Here is a 17,087-nt window from a genome sequence, read left to right on the forward strand (position 1 = left end):
CTGAGAACATCTGCTATTGCTACTGCCTAAGCAACCTAGATCTATTTAAATAAAGTTGATAATGCTGTTTGTCTATTTTTCCCTCTCTGTTGAGACGTTTACTTTATCTTCTTATATTATAGAAAAAGGAGACTGCACAGAGGGGTGCATAGTTGATTCTAACTATCCCTTTGTCCAGCCAGCTCACTTTGTGTTGTGAAAAATACTGTTTTATGAAAACATACTTCAGTCATTCTCAGGATATTGTGGTGAAAGTGGTCTGTTTGTCGATCAAAATGTCACCCATCTGCCTCAACGGGGGAACTTGATGGGGCTGATGGTGAAGAGGGCCAGTCCCTGCAGTGAGGTAGGGAGACACTCACTGAGAGACACCAAGTCATTCCCTCCCCCGGGAGTCTCTGGCATCCATTGGCCAGCTGGAGGGGAAAGGTGCTGATTGGCCAGCATATCCCAGCTCCCAGGATTGAACATGGAGCAAGGTCTGAGTGGAGCATCTTCTGCCTCTGTTCCAGCATCCCCACCCTGGATTAGGAATGGCAGTCTGGACTGATAGGTGCTGCTGGCTTAGCCATCTCCTGTTTGGGACTCAGGAAAGATGTTTTTTTCTTCCATGGGTCAATTTGCAGAAGACAAGGGGTTTTGGGGTGATTTTTTTTTTTGCCTTCCTCCCAGCATCTCCATGCCACAGTTAAGCAGGAGTGTGCTTGGTACCTAACTGAGGTACTGGGGTTGATTTATTAATTTGTTGCAGCTTGTGGCCGATTTCTAGTGCAGTTGAAAGGATAAAATGAACAGTTCAGTTCCCATAGATAAAAGACCTAGGATTTTGGTGATGGGCCTTGAGCTCATGGAGTGAGCCCTTGTGGCATTAGTGGGCCAAGGTCAGTCTTTGTAGATCTCGCAAGCTGAAGTCCCCACCCTTTTTTGGGGAGTGGTGCTAAGACTCAGAGAGATGAATTTTGAGGGGTAGGCTCAGGAGAACCTACTTCAAATTATGGGTTATATGGTAAGGAGCCCAAAACTCCCTCACTGGAACCAGTTAAATTCCAGGTACAGGTGAGGATAGGTGATGAGTGGGTAGCATCCCTCCCCTGTGCTAAAATTTAACCAAAGTTGTGGCTTGCAGCTTAAATTTATGGCATGTGTCTGTCTTAGTTTTGCTATCCTGTCTGCATCAAATAAGGATCAGCCTAAAAGTACTTCTTACGCCAATTACATGAGAGTCAGGGAAGGAGAGTGCTAATCAAGGCATTGGCTCAGCAAGGTATGTAAGCACATATCTATTTTTTTGGATGTGAGTAGTCCTATTAACTTCCCACATGCTTAAAGTTAGACATGTACTTAGACCCCAGCTCAGGAAGCAACATAAGAATTATAACCGCCAATGTGATGCAACCCAGACTTCTTCAGGAAAATATTTGGTGGGAATAAAACAATTTAAGATAAAAAATGGCCCAAACCTTTGCCTCAAATTCAAATGAAAGCTGAATTGAATCTCTTTTTAAGCTTGGAATATTTTTGATCAACATTTATTTGATCAAAAATTTATTATTTTTGAATAAATTTTAAACATTTATTTATTTTTTGTATGTGCCTGTGCTGAATCCTGGCTCTAGCTGAGAATGGAAAAAGAAGAGACAAAATCCTGTGAGACTTTTTATTTTTCCTGGTATCGTTAGCCTAGTCAGAGAGGAGAGGCACCAGAAGCTCTTGATAACTATTACTCCTGACAAGGCAGTAGTAGAAAATATATCCATGGAGACATGGCCGTCTGACTGATTAGATGGTTGGCCCAAGCAGTATACTACAAGAATGCTTTTACTTAAAGATTTACTTAATTTAGTTTCAAACACTTTCACACACCCGCAACAGGTTTAGTAAAACACCCTAAAAAAAATCCCAGATTCATATTTACCCAAGGTCTTGAGGATGTCTCAAGTGAATAACTGCAGACATCCAGTGGCTGGCCTTCCATCTGCAGGGGAACTTGAGAGGTGTTCAAATATCCACCAAGCTCAGATTTCTTCCTCTTTTTATATCCAATTTGTTAGCATCTCCTCAGCAGTTTTGTTCTTAAAAAAAAAAAAGCGATGTAACACTAAGTGTGGAATTTTCCAACCTGTAGTACACCTCTAACCTGCTATAACGCAGTCGTGGGGAGCCAAAAATCCCTACCGTGTTATAGCTGAAACCCCGTTATATAGGGGTAGGGGCAGCAGGGCTTGCTAGCGATTTAAAGGGCCCGGGGCTTGGGCAATGCTTTAAAAGGTCTGGGGCTCCAGCTGCTGCGGGGAGCCCGGGCCCTTTAAATCGCCAGTGAGCCCCACGGCTGCAGCCCTGGGGTAGCAGCGGCAGGGCTCCGGTGGTGATTTAAAGAGCTCTGGGCTCTGGCTGCTGCAGGGAGCCTGGGCACTTTAAATTGCCTGTGAGCCCTGTGGCCACAGCCGCGGGGTAGCAGCGGCAGGGCTCCAGCGGGATTCAAAGGGCCCGGGGCTCCCTGCAGCAGCTGCAGCCCCAGACCTTTTAAAACACTGCCCAAGCCCCGCTGCCGCAGCCCCGGGGTAGCGGCAGCAGGGCTCCAGCAGTGATTTAAAGGGCCCAGGGCTCCCCGCAGCAGCCGGAGCCCCAGGCCCTTTAAATCTCCAGAAAGCCCCGCTGCCGCAGCCTTAGGGTAGCAGCGGCAGGGCTCCAGCGGTGATTTAAAGGGCCGGGGCTTCCCGCAGCAGCCGGAGCCCCGGACCCTTTAAAGTGCTGCCCAAGCCCCACTGCTACCACGCTATACGCGAACCTGTGTTATATCAAGTCGCGTTATAGCGAGGTAGAGGTGTATGTAGTTTTCCAGTCTGTCAAGTGGGGAATTGTTCGTAAGTTTATCAGATGTATTTCACATAGCAATAGTTAACTACTGCCAGACTCTCCACCTTGCAGAACTACATCCTTCAGCAAAAAGCTCAAGTCAGGATGCCACAGGATCATGTTTATTCCTCATGGTCACTCACTTTCCCTCTTGCTCTGTGCTAAGATTTCAGAAAGGCTTCCTTTCAGCTGCTTTCTGCCATAAGCCAGGAGCGGCGCCAGAGTTTCTGGCACCCTAGGCAGAATTCGGGGGGCGGCATTTTGTGCGCTCTCCAGGGGGCGCACGGGAGCTTCCGGTTCCACTCCCATCGTGCCGCCGAAGAAGGACCGCAGGTGACAGCAGCAGTCATTGAGCTGCTCAGTTGCCTGCTGCTGTTTTCTGCGGCATGTCTGCAGAAAGCGCTTCTTCGGCGGCACGACGGGAGCGGAAGTGGAAGCTCCTGTACTCCCCATGGGGAGCGCACAAAATGCCGCCCCCCGAATCTTGGGGCCCTAGGCGACCGCCTAGGGTTGCCTAATGGAAGCGCTGGCCCTGCCATAAGCATAACAATTGGTATGCCAGCTGAGGGCAGTGGGGTTGGCATGATACTGGGCTCTGGGCTATCAAAAATTTCCCCCTCCTACAACCCTGCGTGCGTGCACACATTCTCTCTCTCTCTCTCTCTCTCTCTGAACTCACAGCAATTACAGCCTGATTTTGCTGACTGAATGTCTGAGTTGCAACAAGGTTTGGGAAAGCATCATATTTGTGAGATACCTGTTCAAACCCTTTGAGATTTTCCCAATAATGATATGAAAATATTAATGAAATGGAGAGTTTGTTTCCCTAGTATGAACTCCTGCCTTTGGCATGTAGAGCCATGCTGTAGGTGAATATAGTGCTTCCAGTGGCCACCCTGATGGTGCACAGCAGGATAGCTTGCTGCAGGATATAGAAAATGGTAGATGTATGACCTGAGGAAATGTTGGGTGTTGAAAAGCCCTGTGCAGCATAGGAGAATAGGTAGTGGTCTACAACAAGTTAATTAGCTAATACATTGTTTAAATATATATTCTTCTAGTTGAGAACTAAAACTGACATGCTGGACATTTTACACTATCTAGGTTAGCTTTTTGTACAGTTTAAGACTCCAGGTGTGAAATCCTGGCTCCACTGAAGTCAATGGGAGTTTTGCTATTGACCTCAATGATGCCAGGAATTCACCATGCGTGTAAAAGTCATTATTTATGTAAATTTTCAAAATTAAACACTCTGGCAAATTAGCAATAACTATTTGCACGTCTTTAAGGTGACATTGTCTAAAATGAAAATGGGCAATATCAAGCTTTGTGCAATGTGCAAACAATTTCTATGCTCATTTAAAAGCTGCACAGAGCAGGATTATACCTTTTCTCCAGCCAATGTTTACAAAGTTTGCAAACTTTGCTATTTTTGTGCAATATTAAAACACATCTCAGTGTTACATAATAATCCATACAAATCAATAATTGATGTTTTCCATAGGTTTGAATGTATTCAATAGAGAGACATCATAACAGAAAGGCATATATTACCATGATCTGTGAAACCACTCTGCAGTTGATGACACATTGATTTTAAGACTGACGGGCTTTTATAAAATGCTGATAGTTTAGTATGATTACACAAAGGTTGTTTCCAGTTTCATTTTCATTATTTCTCTTTAGCACAGACAGACATATCTTATTTTTAACACATTTCCTAACTTTCCAATAAATTGCTAACTACATAATCAAGCAGCTGTTGTTTATGTCATCTTTTCAGTAAAAAAAATCAAATTTGCTAACCAAAGTCTCTGTGGATAGTACAATAAAACGCTAAAAATATTTATCCTTATTCAATTATTGTTGAGCTAGTAATTTCTAGCAAGCTTAGCATTTTGCTCTTCTTAGCATGATTGGAGAACAGCATTCTGGGAAGTCATCTGGCTCATAGGCAAGCTATAATGCCTTATAAATATCTGTCTTATAGGTCAACAAGTGGGAGAGCAAATAATGTTTCTTTTTTCAGCAGAACAGCACAAGTCAGTATTTTCTTTGCACTCCTTGGCAATCTTCCCACAAGAGCTCATTCTTCATCCCTAACCTATAAAAAATCAGCTCAGGAAACAAACAACACTTCTGGCAGCTGAGAGCTGCAATAACATTCTACTTCAAGCTGCTTATTTCACTCAAGGCACTAACTTTCCTAAAGTCAATCGAGTCTTCAATCATGTTTGGATGAAGCATGCTACAATTGTTCTAAATTGTCAGTGCTTTCCCATAAAATAATGAAAATGGTGATATTAGTTTTATGTATTTTCCTTGTCTATCTTTGTTTTTTCCTCATCTGTGAAAGGAACCTGGATTTGATAATAATAAATACCTAACTGTTATGTACCATGTTTTCACTGGTAGATATCAAAGTGTTTTTTAAGAGGGATACAGTTCATTGTCTCCAATTTTTCAGGTGGGGAAACGGAGGCACAGACATTTAGTGAATTTCCCAAGTGGCAAAGCCAGGAATAGAACTCAACTCTCCAGAGTCCCATTCAGTATGAAAATATAATTATTTCAAATGTCTTAGCTAGCTAAGAACCTGCATGTAAATTGTTAGTTTTTTTTAAATAAATATCTAGTTTCACATAATAGTCTGCTTACTAGATTGTTGTACCCAGACAATGAATTTATACATAACTGAAGGACTAGTAATGGCATTGGGTGATGCTTAACTGGGGACAATGCAAAGACAATTGGCTGACGTTTGTCCCTGATGCAGGATTGCAACTTCCATCGACTATAATGGGTATTGTACCCACTAATGTGGAACTGAATTTGGTCCAAGTTGTCATTCATTTATTTACTTGAGTTGAAAGATATCTATAAAGGGAGAAATCAAAGTTAAGCATGTTAAATTACGCATTGATAACTGCTAGTATCTGAGCAACTTTTATGAATAGTCAACACCCACCTGGCCAAAATAATTACATCCTTAAAAACAAAGGCTACAGATGGCCCAGCTGACATTTTTGATGTGTGAAATTTTGTTGCACAGAGAACAAAATTACCAAAGATTATAAAAGTCAGAAACTGATGAAAGGTTTATGAAATTGATTTAGCTATTGAGTTACTGTAAACAGAGATAGCTAAACAGCTATTAGTAGCTCCCTGGTCACTGAAGTTGCTGCAGCAATGAGAAGAATGCAGGCTTAAATGAAGCCAATTGATCAATCTGAGGATTACTGACAGGTGGCTGACAATGGCTGGGCTAATGATGCAATTGATTCAGGAACTGGGAGGATATAAGTGGGAGGAATAGGAAGCAGGGTAAACTCAAAGGGTGAGTCTGTGCCTGGGTTGAGAAGGCTGCATAAAAGTCTCTTCCTGCTGGAAGCCTGCAATACCTTCTTTTATACTTTGTAAGTGTAGAATAAATTATGTGCGGTAAAAGCTCTTTCTGCACAGAGAGTTGTCTTTGTCAGGCCTGCCTAGCTCTTTCTTCTGGTTTTCCCCTTGTCCTGCCTTCCTGTGCTCTTTTATTTTGTCTCCTAGTCCTACCTAGTTCTAATCTGATCTGGTAATTAGGAACTTCTCCTCTTATTCAGGACTTCCCAGGGGGGTCTAACTGGTTAAACAGTGACTAGAGTGCAAGATCAATGGCTGATTCCAGGCACTCTGTCACAGGGTGTTTTGCAGGAGTGCCCCTAGCTGTTCTGTTAGCCCAGGCAGAAAATGTAATTGGCACTGCCCCTCTCTCAAAACAAACAAAAACCCACCTCCCAAGCAACTGAGCACAGCAAAACAAACCACAACCACCAAAATCCACATAATCAGCCATTCAGCCCCCAAACAAACCAACAAAATAAATCCTGGCCAATTAGAGCAAAGCAAAAACAATAAAAAAGGACACAGCAGTTCAACAATGCCCTGGTCACCCACCTCTAGATCTGACCTGAGTGTTTGCATTTATGCAGTTGGAAACCTTGGAAGAGCTTCCTCTGTGAATCTGAATGGAATAAGGCTACATACTGTACTATGGTGGCTATTCCTGTATTCCAAGCTCAGTTTCAAATTAGTTTCACAGAGCACAGAAGGGAATGCTTGTGGTTGGGTATCAGGCTCAGAGAGTCAGAGAGACAACAACAACGTTGATCAACGGGCTCACACCATCTTAGCTTAAGAAAGCTTTGGAGAGTAGTGTGGCAAGTTTATTAGGGGTGAGCATCACAGCATGTTTATACACAGAAGTAAAAAAAAAGATTAACAGATCATATAATGGTGGCATAATCAATCAAGATTCTACAGGATAAAACAGGTTAAAATGTAAATTGAGACAGACATGTAGTCTGAGTTAAGTTTCAGTTCATAAAGAGTTCAGACTCAACATGTGCATATGTTAAAACAAACGATAATTGTGTGTGTCTCAGTTTATCAGGACATGGGGACCAACACAACACTTCTCCAGCTGTGGAACACAAGATAATCTGAATTACCTCCCTTTTTAATGCAGGAATGCACAAATTAAATCACTAAAGATGTATTTTTGATACTAACGCATTGTCTTATTTCTCCCTTGACTTAATGTTCCAGTTATAAATGTATTGGGGCCCATGAAGCACATTCTGACAGTTAGAGAACTGATGCTATTAAGTGATATCAGGATTTTTTAAGGAGAATTAACAGTTAGGGCTGTGTAAAGTGTAGAAAGCTAATCTTTTGTGTTGGTTCATAAGTAAGGATACGATTTTGTCACGGAGGTCACGGATTCCGTGATTTTAGCAGACCTCTATAACTTCCACCCTCGCTGCTGTGGCAGGGCTGGAGCAGCGGCCAGCCGTCAGCTCCTGTGCCAGAGCAGTGGCCAGTGTTCAGACTCTTAGTCCTTCCCCGCCTCCCGGGGTATTTTTAATAAAAGTCATGGACAGGTCACTGGTTTCTGTGAATTTTTGTTTCTTGCCTGCGACCTGTGTGTGACTTTCACAGTGACAAAATCTTAACTTCGCTCATAAGCTACCACCACAGATCAGGACTCATCTCGACAACCATCTCATAGGTTTGATAGAGTTTGAACCACAAGGAGGGTGTTGGGTTCTATGAATCAAATGTCTAAGGAACTTGATTAGAACATGACCATAGTAATGTGTGGTATCAAAGTATCCCTCACGGACTGACTGACTTGAAAAGGTTAAAGAATTAGAAAATAAATGACTAGAACTCAAGAGGGGCTCACTTGTTCTATTGACTGAGAGCCCAAACCTTGAGTGGAATACATGTGTTTTGGAAATCGTTTGGGAAGTGGCTCTGAGAATTTGGCTCCCCATTAAGGAACATTATGGAATTTAAGGGATTCAGTAATGGGTATTGTTGCTCAGGTACCTATGAGGCGTTCCCAAAAGCAGCTCCCCCAGAGGAAAAAAAAATCATAGTAAGTATGAAGAATCAGAGTAAGCACTAGAAGGAGGAAAAACACATTGTGATGAACTATGATCAGAGGTTTGTGTGTGAATCTTGGCAAGAAAAGATGGAATGAACACATTTGTTCAGTGTCTAGCACAGTGGGGCCTTAATCCGTGATTGAGGCCTCTAGGTGCTAGTATACTACTATTACTACTAACAACGTATAATTGTGATGAGCTGTGCTCTTCTTTCATCCAGTGTTTGATCTGATCTTTCATATTCACCATCAAATTCTTTATGTGGGGTTGCATAGAAAGATACAGACACAGTCCCCTGTGGGAAGGCCCTCTGTATCTGTTCTCTTTGAGGAGCATGTTGCCTATTCCATCTGAGCCGAGTGATGTCTTATGGGTGCAGGGAAGGTGGTTCTTATTCATAATCTCTCATTTCCTGCACTCATTTCTGCACAGCAGCCTGGATTCACCTTTATCAGCCATCTGCTGCTGCTATGAGGGAGACAGGGGCTTCGATTCAGACATCAGGCAAGGAGGTTGGCATTCGAGAGCATAGGGTGGCTTTAAAAGCCAAAGTCTTCTACAGCATTTATTTGTAAATTGGGGTGTGTGTGTGGGGGGTGTATTCCTAAGGTGCCTAAGGAGCTTAGGAGCAAAAGTTCCATTGGAAGTCAATGGACTTGGAGTCCTGACTCCCTTAGGTGTGCTTGTAAATCCTACCCTAAAATTATATTGGGGGTACAATTATCCTTGCCCCTCACTTTTCTTACAAATTGAATAGCAGGAGAAAAAAATTGAGGACAACCTTCCAATCTGATGGAGGATTTCTCTCCAATTCAATTCCTGCTAATTCTGTTAACTAGGTATATTATATGGTCTTTTGTCCTTTCTCGCCAAGCTATTATTTACATCTTTAATTGCCATACAGTCTCTCTTCATAGCACAGTTATTTTCTGCAAAAATTTATGTGAAATTAAAATCCCATCTTGCTCACAGAGTTACAATTGTATGCAGTCCCAGGGGCTGGGGAAAGACTACAAGCTTTTTAAAGGGCTCTTACTTCCCTTTCATCTGTTTTAATTGTAGTTAGGAATATTAATGCAGAGGAGGAAGGATTGTGCAGTGGTTAAGGCACAGGAGTGGAATTCTGATTTGGGTTTAGCTCCTGACTCTGCCACATTCTCCTCATGTCACCTTGGGCAAGTCACTTAATAGTTAATAGTGCCTTAGTTTCCCATGCTGTAAAATGCAGGGGGAGGATCTATCATTTATTCCTGCCTTTTTTTTCCTTTTTTTAATCTTTCCTGTTTTAAACTGTAAATTAGAGCAGGGACTGTCTCTTACTGTGCATATAGCACCTAGCACAACGGGGGTTGTGGTCTCAGTCAGAGACTGTAGGTGCTGCTATAATACAAACAATAAATGTTACAAAAATCAATGGAATGATCCCAATTAATTGGAATGGGAAATGTTCTTGTTGGGTTAGGGACAGGTATGGTATTTTACTTCCGTAGTTGGTAAAAACCCAATCCGTTCTCATGAATTATTTAGCTCCTTAACTGACCACCATTTACTACTTTTTAATCTATGATCTTTGTAAGAGCAGGTCAATAATTCACAAAGAAATCCATATCGAGTGTTGTTAAAAGATGATGTATCTTTCTTTTTCTCAAAAGGGACATTTAACATATATAAAAATATATACGGAGAGTCAATTATATTCAGAGATTAAGGATCATTAATATAGTACTGATCAGCATCAGTTACATTACTGAAGAATACCTGTAATAATGATTTTTTTTTTTAAGAAAAAAGGAAAGCAAGAAACAAAAAGGAAATAAGATGCATTGGATCTGGTCATTTTCTACAGAACTTGACATCTGTTTGACTTGACATTACCTGCAAAATCATTTGAAACCAAAATCTCAGGCAAGAAAAGAGAATGCAAGGAATGTTTTTCTCTTTCGTTCTCCCCCCTTTCTAGGAATAAAAGAAGGAATGCCCTGGCTGGGAGGAGGTGAGGATATGAACCATTCCATTCTTTACATCTGAAGGAAATGGGTCGAAGTCCAACATGTTACAAATGCTTTGCTAATTAGTTAGCATGATAAGGAGAACCCTGGGTAAGTACTTGGTTACCTTATTGACAGTCCATTGTTATTAATTATCTAAACTTGAAGTGTAAAACAATATTGAAAGAACTGATAGAGCAGAGTATTGCTCTATTCCTTGCACTAAGGTCACACACTTTGTGTCTTGTTAAATGTCAGACATTGGTGTTGCTGCTAATTGCCTTCCTCCTGCAACTGGGACTCTCTTAGATTATACAGTGCTAATCTTGTGGATGGCTATGCAACCAGTTGTAGTAAACAAGGTATGGAACTGTGGAAATGGAGAAACTATTCCCATTACTGCTGGTTCATTTATACTGATGCTACTATAAAATAATCTCTTTCCTGTCCTTTCATCGGGATTTATAAAGGTCAATTGAAGTCCATGCTAGAAATTCACCACAAATATATCTTTAATGAAAAATTACCTTCTTCTGGCTCTCTTTCTAATGGCTTATTACTAGTGAAGTCAACTTATTTCTTCGTTATGGGCTGCATGTCCTCATCTGATTTTAAAAGCTACAACTTTACACATAAATAGTGCATAAAAAATGAACCAAAATACTTCGTGTTTCATTTTTTCAGACTAATGGGATTTACATAGTATAAAATGACTGAAATGCCAATGTAGAAGCTAGCACGGCAACATTTTGTCTTTGTTAAAGTTGCACTCACAAGAAAGACATGCACTGTAATATTCCTTCAGTGTAAATATCATTTTTAATATGTGTGTGCTCTATACAAAACTGAGAAAAATACCTGGGGTGAAGTCTTGGCCCCACTGAGTCAATGATAAAATTCCCATTGACTTCTTTGGAACCAGGATTTCACCCCAGACCAATGGTTTTGCCCTTGTGGGGCCCTGGTTGGATAAAAAATGGCTCCCCAAGCTCAGTGCCACAAGATTACAAGGGTCAATTAAAAGTGGAAAGTCAGAAGCAAAGAAAACCTACTTCAATATACAGTTATATATTATATTGCACTTGTTGTGATATTATATTATAATTATTTTGTGTATTTTGTTACAATGTGAGTGAGTTTCTTTCTTTTCTCTGCAAGATGCCCTGAAGGTGTGTTTCCCTCAGATCAGCCAAGAGGTGTTGGGGGGGAGACACAGAGGCCAGAGAGGGAGAAGTCCAGAGAGGGAGGAGGCCAGGGGATGGAGCTGGGAGACCTCTGGGCTGGACCTGCTCCCCCAAGATGGACCTGACCTTCCAGTTCTGTTTCTGTTTAAACTCTGTTTAAACTCTGTTTCTGTGTACCAACATCCTGTTTAAACTGTGTTCTGGCCATGTCATCTGACTCTGTCTGATCTGACTGCAGAGTGTCTTGCAGCGACCTCGTTGCCCTGGGCAGACCCTGGCAGACCAGACGGCAGTAAACTGGGTGCTCTGGGATGCGCATGAGCAGACATGCTCTGGAGAGTGCAGCTGGCCTCCGCACGCTAACCCAGGAAGGTGTCAGGAGCTCCTTCGAGGGCTGCTGAGAGAGAGACCTCCTTGGCTTGGAGATGCCCCAAAGCATCCACACTCCAGCCTCACAGTGCACTTCCCTGCACACACACCTCCCTTCTCTCCTCTTTCCCAGGCCTTGGGCCTTGTCTCCACTCTGAGGCTCTCTGTCTCTCTCACTTCTCAACATCTTCAGTTTTTTGAGTTTGCAGGAAAGCTAAGCAGGGCCAAAGAGAAGCTTGAAGCTTGAGCTTTTTGAGGGCTTGAGCAAGGTGAAGGCAGGAGGGGGGCAGGGGCTGGGGCTGTGGCTGGCTGTGGGGAGAGGGCTGGGGTCTGCTGGGGGCTGGTGGCAGCAACAGTCTGGGCTGCTGGAGCCCAGTTCTGCTGGTTGAGTGGGGGCAGGAGGGAGAAGGGGAGTGGAGGGGGCAGTCAAGGGAGGGGGGGGGGGGAGGGGAGAGGGAGGGGGGGGGCAGCAGGGGGGAGGGCAGAGGGGGGACAGGCATAGAGGGCATAGGCATAGGGCAGGGGAGGGGGTAGGGGTAGCAGGGGGGGGTGTGGGGGGGGGGGGAAGGGGGGGGGGGGGGGGAGGGGGGGGGGGGGGGGGCTTAAGGGAGGGGAGAAGGGGGGGCAGGGGGGAGGGGGGGAGGGGGGGGGAGGGGGGGGGGGGAGGGGGGGGGTGGGAGGGAGACCAGGGGGGGGGTTCTGGGGGCAGTTGGGGGGGGGGGGGGGGGGGGAGGGGGGGTCTGGGGATCAGCGGACAGGGGCTGGGGGGGGCTGGGCTGGCTCTGGCTGGCAGGGGATGCAGAGCATCCCAGAGCCTGGCATCCTGTGGCTGGGCTGGGGGCCAGAGGGACTCTGCAGCCCCTGCAAATTGAAAGCCCAGCGCCTTGGGAATCAGAGGGGCAGAATCAGAGGGCTGCGGGGCAGGCCACTGCGGCCGCCAGCCGCTGCCTAAAAATCAGCTGCTGGGCTGGCTGCTCAAGGGAGCTGCCTGCCTTTGGGGGACTGACAGCCTTAAATCCCAGCAGCGCGGCCGCTCAGAGGGCTCTCGCGCTGCAGAGCTGTGAGGCTAGCCCAGAGCCGTTTAAAAACTGCTCCTGGCTGATTTAAAGGGGGCGGGCAAGCCTGCTGCTTTAGAGCTCCCGGCAGCTCAGCCGCTGCTGGGGATTTAAAGGGCTCTGGGCTGCCTGCACACAAGAGCCAAGCCAGCAGCCGCAAATCAGAGGGCTGGGGGCTGGGCGCTGCTCGGCTGCAGCAGCAGGCAGCCCCCCGCCCCCCGGTGGCGCGGCTGGGATTTAAGCTCTGGGCAGCCTGGGGCTGCGGGGCGGCGCTCAAGCAGGAAAAAAAACATTGGTGGGGCAGAGCCTGCTTGATGATTATTCATGGCTAAAAGCCCCCCCCCCCATATAAGTCGGCGCCTATGCCCCAGACCTCTGTATTTCTATCCCTGGCTCTTTACAATCTAGAACCTTTGTTTTTCAGCAAACACACCCTCTGAGGAAAGATACGCCAAATTAACTAAAGGTGTAAATTAAAAGCGCACTAGTTACACTGCATTGAACCTCTGTGCAGATGGTCTCATTCAGAGGTAACTTGGCCTTAGTTCACGTTAGCAGAGTTCCCTTCAAAGATTTCAATGGGAGTTAGGGACAGTAGGCATCTAGGTGCCTAAATAGTTTTAAAACTCTGGCCCTATGCACCACAACCCCCTTCTGACAACAAATATTACTACACAGCCGAAGCCTGAGCCCGCCCAAACCCTGCCACCCTGGGCTGCAGGGGGACCAAAACTCAAAGCCCAAGGGCTTCAGCCACAGGCAGGGAGGCCTGTAACCTGAGCCCAGGGCAGAAGCACAAGCCCTGTTGCCCAGGTCCCAGGCTTGGGCCCCAGGCTCCAGAAAGTCTAACATCAGCCCTGGTGACCCCATTAAAAAGGGGTCATGCCCCACTTTGGGGTTCCAACCCACAGTTTGAGAACTACTGGCCTACACTAAAAGCAGTTTTAAAATTAAAAATGGTTTTCAATATATTAAAGGGAAGTTGTACAGCATTCAGAGAATTATATGAATAAATTGTAGGTATAAATTCAGCTGATAAGGGGTTATCTTCTCTGGTCTTTTATAAGCACACAAATCCCAATTGGTACTATATAGTAAAACTAACTTTATGGGTTACTACCTCCATCAGATTCTTCCTTAAGACTCATTTCTTCTGTGATACTTTATCAAACATTGTCAATTTGGCAAGTGGCAAACTGGCAATTGCTTATTATGCAAAATTATGTTCATATTACTGATAACTCATACCTGGGATTGCAATTTTCAGCCCCACATAGCCCAGACAGACATTACCAATTCCCACTGGAACACTCAAAAGAAACTTCACACTGAGGACTACTTTTATGCCAAATGTTGGCCTCCTACAACCAGAAATTTCAGGATGGAGGTGCTGAAATAAAATATATATGTTCTGTTGTTGGTAATGGAGGTTTGCCTCCCTCCATATTCCCCCCAAAACAACACTCAGTGCTTAAATTTGCCAAAATAATTCACCAAGCCTGGAATATTTCAGCTTGAAACATGAACATTTCAGAAGGTTTTGAGTAACTGGAAACAGGAGCTCTTAGGCAAACTTAATTCTAGATGTTGCTAGTGCTATTGGTATGTTAACAGTAAGAAATATTTATATAAAATAGTGATTACTGGAAGTGAGATTTTTGGAACTAAACATATTGACTGCTTCCATCACAATTTGGAGAAACAGCTATGAAAGACAGAGCCAAGTCTATATGATCTCAGAGATATAGGGTGAAATTTTCAAAGGCACCCAGATTTGGCCTAATTCTGCTCCCATTGAGATTAACTGGAAGTTTTTCCACTGAAAATCACCCATTATATTTAGCCAGAGTTGCCCACAGTAAGAGATTTGTGTCTTTTACAAGCTTTTGTTTCTACTCATATTCTCTTATATGAACCTACAGTGAAATTGCAATATTCCAACAGTTGTCATGGAAATGAATTACATCACACATTCGGCATGGCTCCTTCACTGCAGAATAAAGCTGAAAGTGATGAGCTGGAAGGGAGTAAACCCTGATGATAGACGAACATGTTTGATAATTAACAAATGAAATAGAAAATATGGTAAGTGTACAGGTGTATGGCTTTGCATTCTAACCAGCAGCAAAGAATCTTTGCTGCTTCTACAGAACCAGACTAACACGGCTACCCCTCTGATACTTGACATTCTAACCAGATAGACCTGGACATTTCCCAGAGGAGCAGGCAATACCACTTATGTTTTATATTTCTTTTCATATGATACTGTCTTCATATAGTTTGGCCTTGATTCAACAAAGGACTTTAGTCTTTGCTTAAGGGCTTTGCTGTGTATAAGGATGGCTTTAAGAATGTGCTTTCGTGCAGAGTGAGAGCTTCAGAAGAGAAATCACTAATGTGTTGAGGATAGAATCCTCAAATGTGAATTTTGTATCCATCATTCAAAGAAAAGCATGGATGAGTTAGAATCTATTCTTATTGCATGTGGGTTTTTTAAACTTTAAGAAGCAGAGTTGATTTTAATGAGAAGTAAACTGACAGCAATGCAAAAGCAGCCTTATTTTGTGGTATACAGGATTGAGCAAGACAGCAAGGCAAATAAGAAAGTCAGGAAACCCTATTGCTGCCATGATTTATTGTGAGGCCCTCAGCAAACCACTTAGGCTATGCAAGGGCATCAGAAAGAACCTTTGTAAACATGAGGAGGGGAGCAGGCAACATATAACTGTGGCTAGTGTGGGGGGGCACAATTGACAGTTTCTGTTGGATAAGTGATCACCCCATACGTTACCTCAGCCTCCACCACCTAACTCACCTCATCAGGTGGTCTGGAAAGCAGGCAGCAGTGCTGTGACTCCAACAGAAGGGAAGGAGAAGCAGCCCCATGGGGGTTAGGGGGAGGAGCTTCCTCCCTCCCCATGATGCATGGACATGCAGAGAGTGTAGCTGCAAGGGAGAGCACTGTCTCCTCAGTGCTGAGCATCCTGAGAAATCTGGGGAGGCACATGACCCTGCATGCCCCTCCCATACATCACCTCTGCAATGAAGAGAACCCCTGGTGTATACAAATGAAAGTCCCATATTGTAAATAGCAATGTAATGATAGTTACAATTCAATTTACAATTATAAATAGGTTTTCTCTCCCTTATTAGGCACCTGGTTTTAGTGTTCTCTTGGAGAAGAACATATACATTACCAGCTTCAAATTCAGTCTTTGATTGTTTCCTACATTAAATCGGCGTCCTTCTGCTGGTTACATTATTATTGGCATAAATACACATGTATATCAATTGCATCCACTCGTTTCAGGTAAAGAATGACAATTTTGACCAAAGCTTAAACTTTACTACTTATTTTTCTAATGCTGCATAGAGGCCTCCATGGAGCTATCACCCTTTTATAACATAAACATCTGTTGACTAGTTCTCTTATTTTTAGCTATTCTTGAAGTAAATTGACTTTGTCTCATAAATGTTGTTCGTTTTCCTTGGAGATGATAAAGTGCCATGTGATCCATATGTTACATTGCTGCTGTTAATAAATCACTAATGTTTTTTGCTGGTCACTAATGTATTGCTACAGATGGTGATATTACTGTAGCTCTGCTATTCTACAGTCTGCTTTTCAAAACCATTGCACATGTATTCATCCAAGAGATGCAAAGCAGGAATATCATAGAAAGCATCACCTGCCTGAAAGATGTGCTATCTTCACTGACTTCCCAAGTGACCATCTCAAATAGGCAGGGAAAGGTAATGTAACTCACATTAGGATTCACTCAGTGGGATGAAAATAATATGAGCCTTGCTATCTTGTACATGCCAGCATATTTCTTCACAGATTTCTGTTGCTCCAGTCAAGCATATAATAAGCAGTGTTCTAGCAAGCTGACACCTACTTCTTCAGGTGATGATTTTGACAAGTTATTTTCCTGTTGAAGCTTATTGCGGACTATTATAGCTTTGAGTCAATGGACAAAATATTCTTGTATTCCACTGCTACTGACATACACTATGTTTTAGGTATTCTGGTTATCATTTTTAACCCAATCATAATAAACCAGTTTGTGTGTAAATCATGGCAGAATGTTTTAGTCTCAGTACTGAATTTTTGCAGGTAACTGATGTGAGTGAACATAGTGCATAGCTGTTACAAATGAAGTATGTTTTCATTGGGAGGGGGATACTGGAGAATAAAAGAAA

At 43.5% G+C, this 17,087-nt stretch overlaps 1 long non-coding RNA gene across 2 annotated transcripts; it reads left to right on the top strand.

Annotated features, from left to right (window-relative positions):
• The first annotated feature begins 6,197 nt into the window (after positions 1 to 6,197).
• LOC120370786 lies at positions 6,198 to 16,822 on the top strand. Of its 2 annotated transcripts, none has more exons than XR_005583938.1 (4): positions 6,198 to 6,272; positions 10,249 to 10,387; positions 14,829 to 14,969; positions 16,468 to 16,822. It is a non-coding gene; the product is annotated as an uncharacterized LOC120370786 (long non-coding RNA). The 2 variants fall into 2 exon arrangements; XR_005583939.1 differs by lacking the exon at positions 16,468 to 16,822 and adding an exon at positions 16,038 to 16,184.
• Positions 16,823 to 17,087: the final 265 nt, after the last annotated feature.

Source organism: Mauremys reevesii, linkage group 8, assembly GCF_016161935.1.
Source record: "Mauremys reevesii isolate NIE-2019 linkage group 8, ASM1616193v1, whole genome shotgun sequence".
NCBI lineage: Eukaryota > Metazoa > Chordata > Testudines > Geoemydidae > Mauremys > Mauremys reevesii.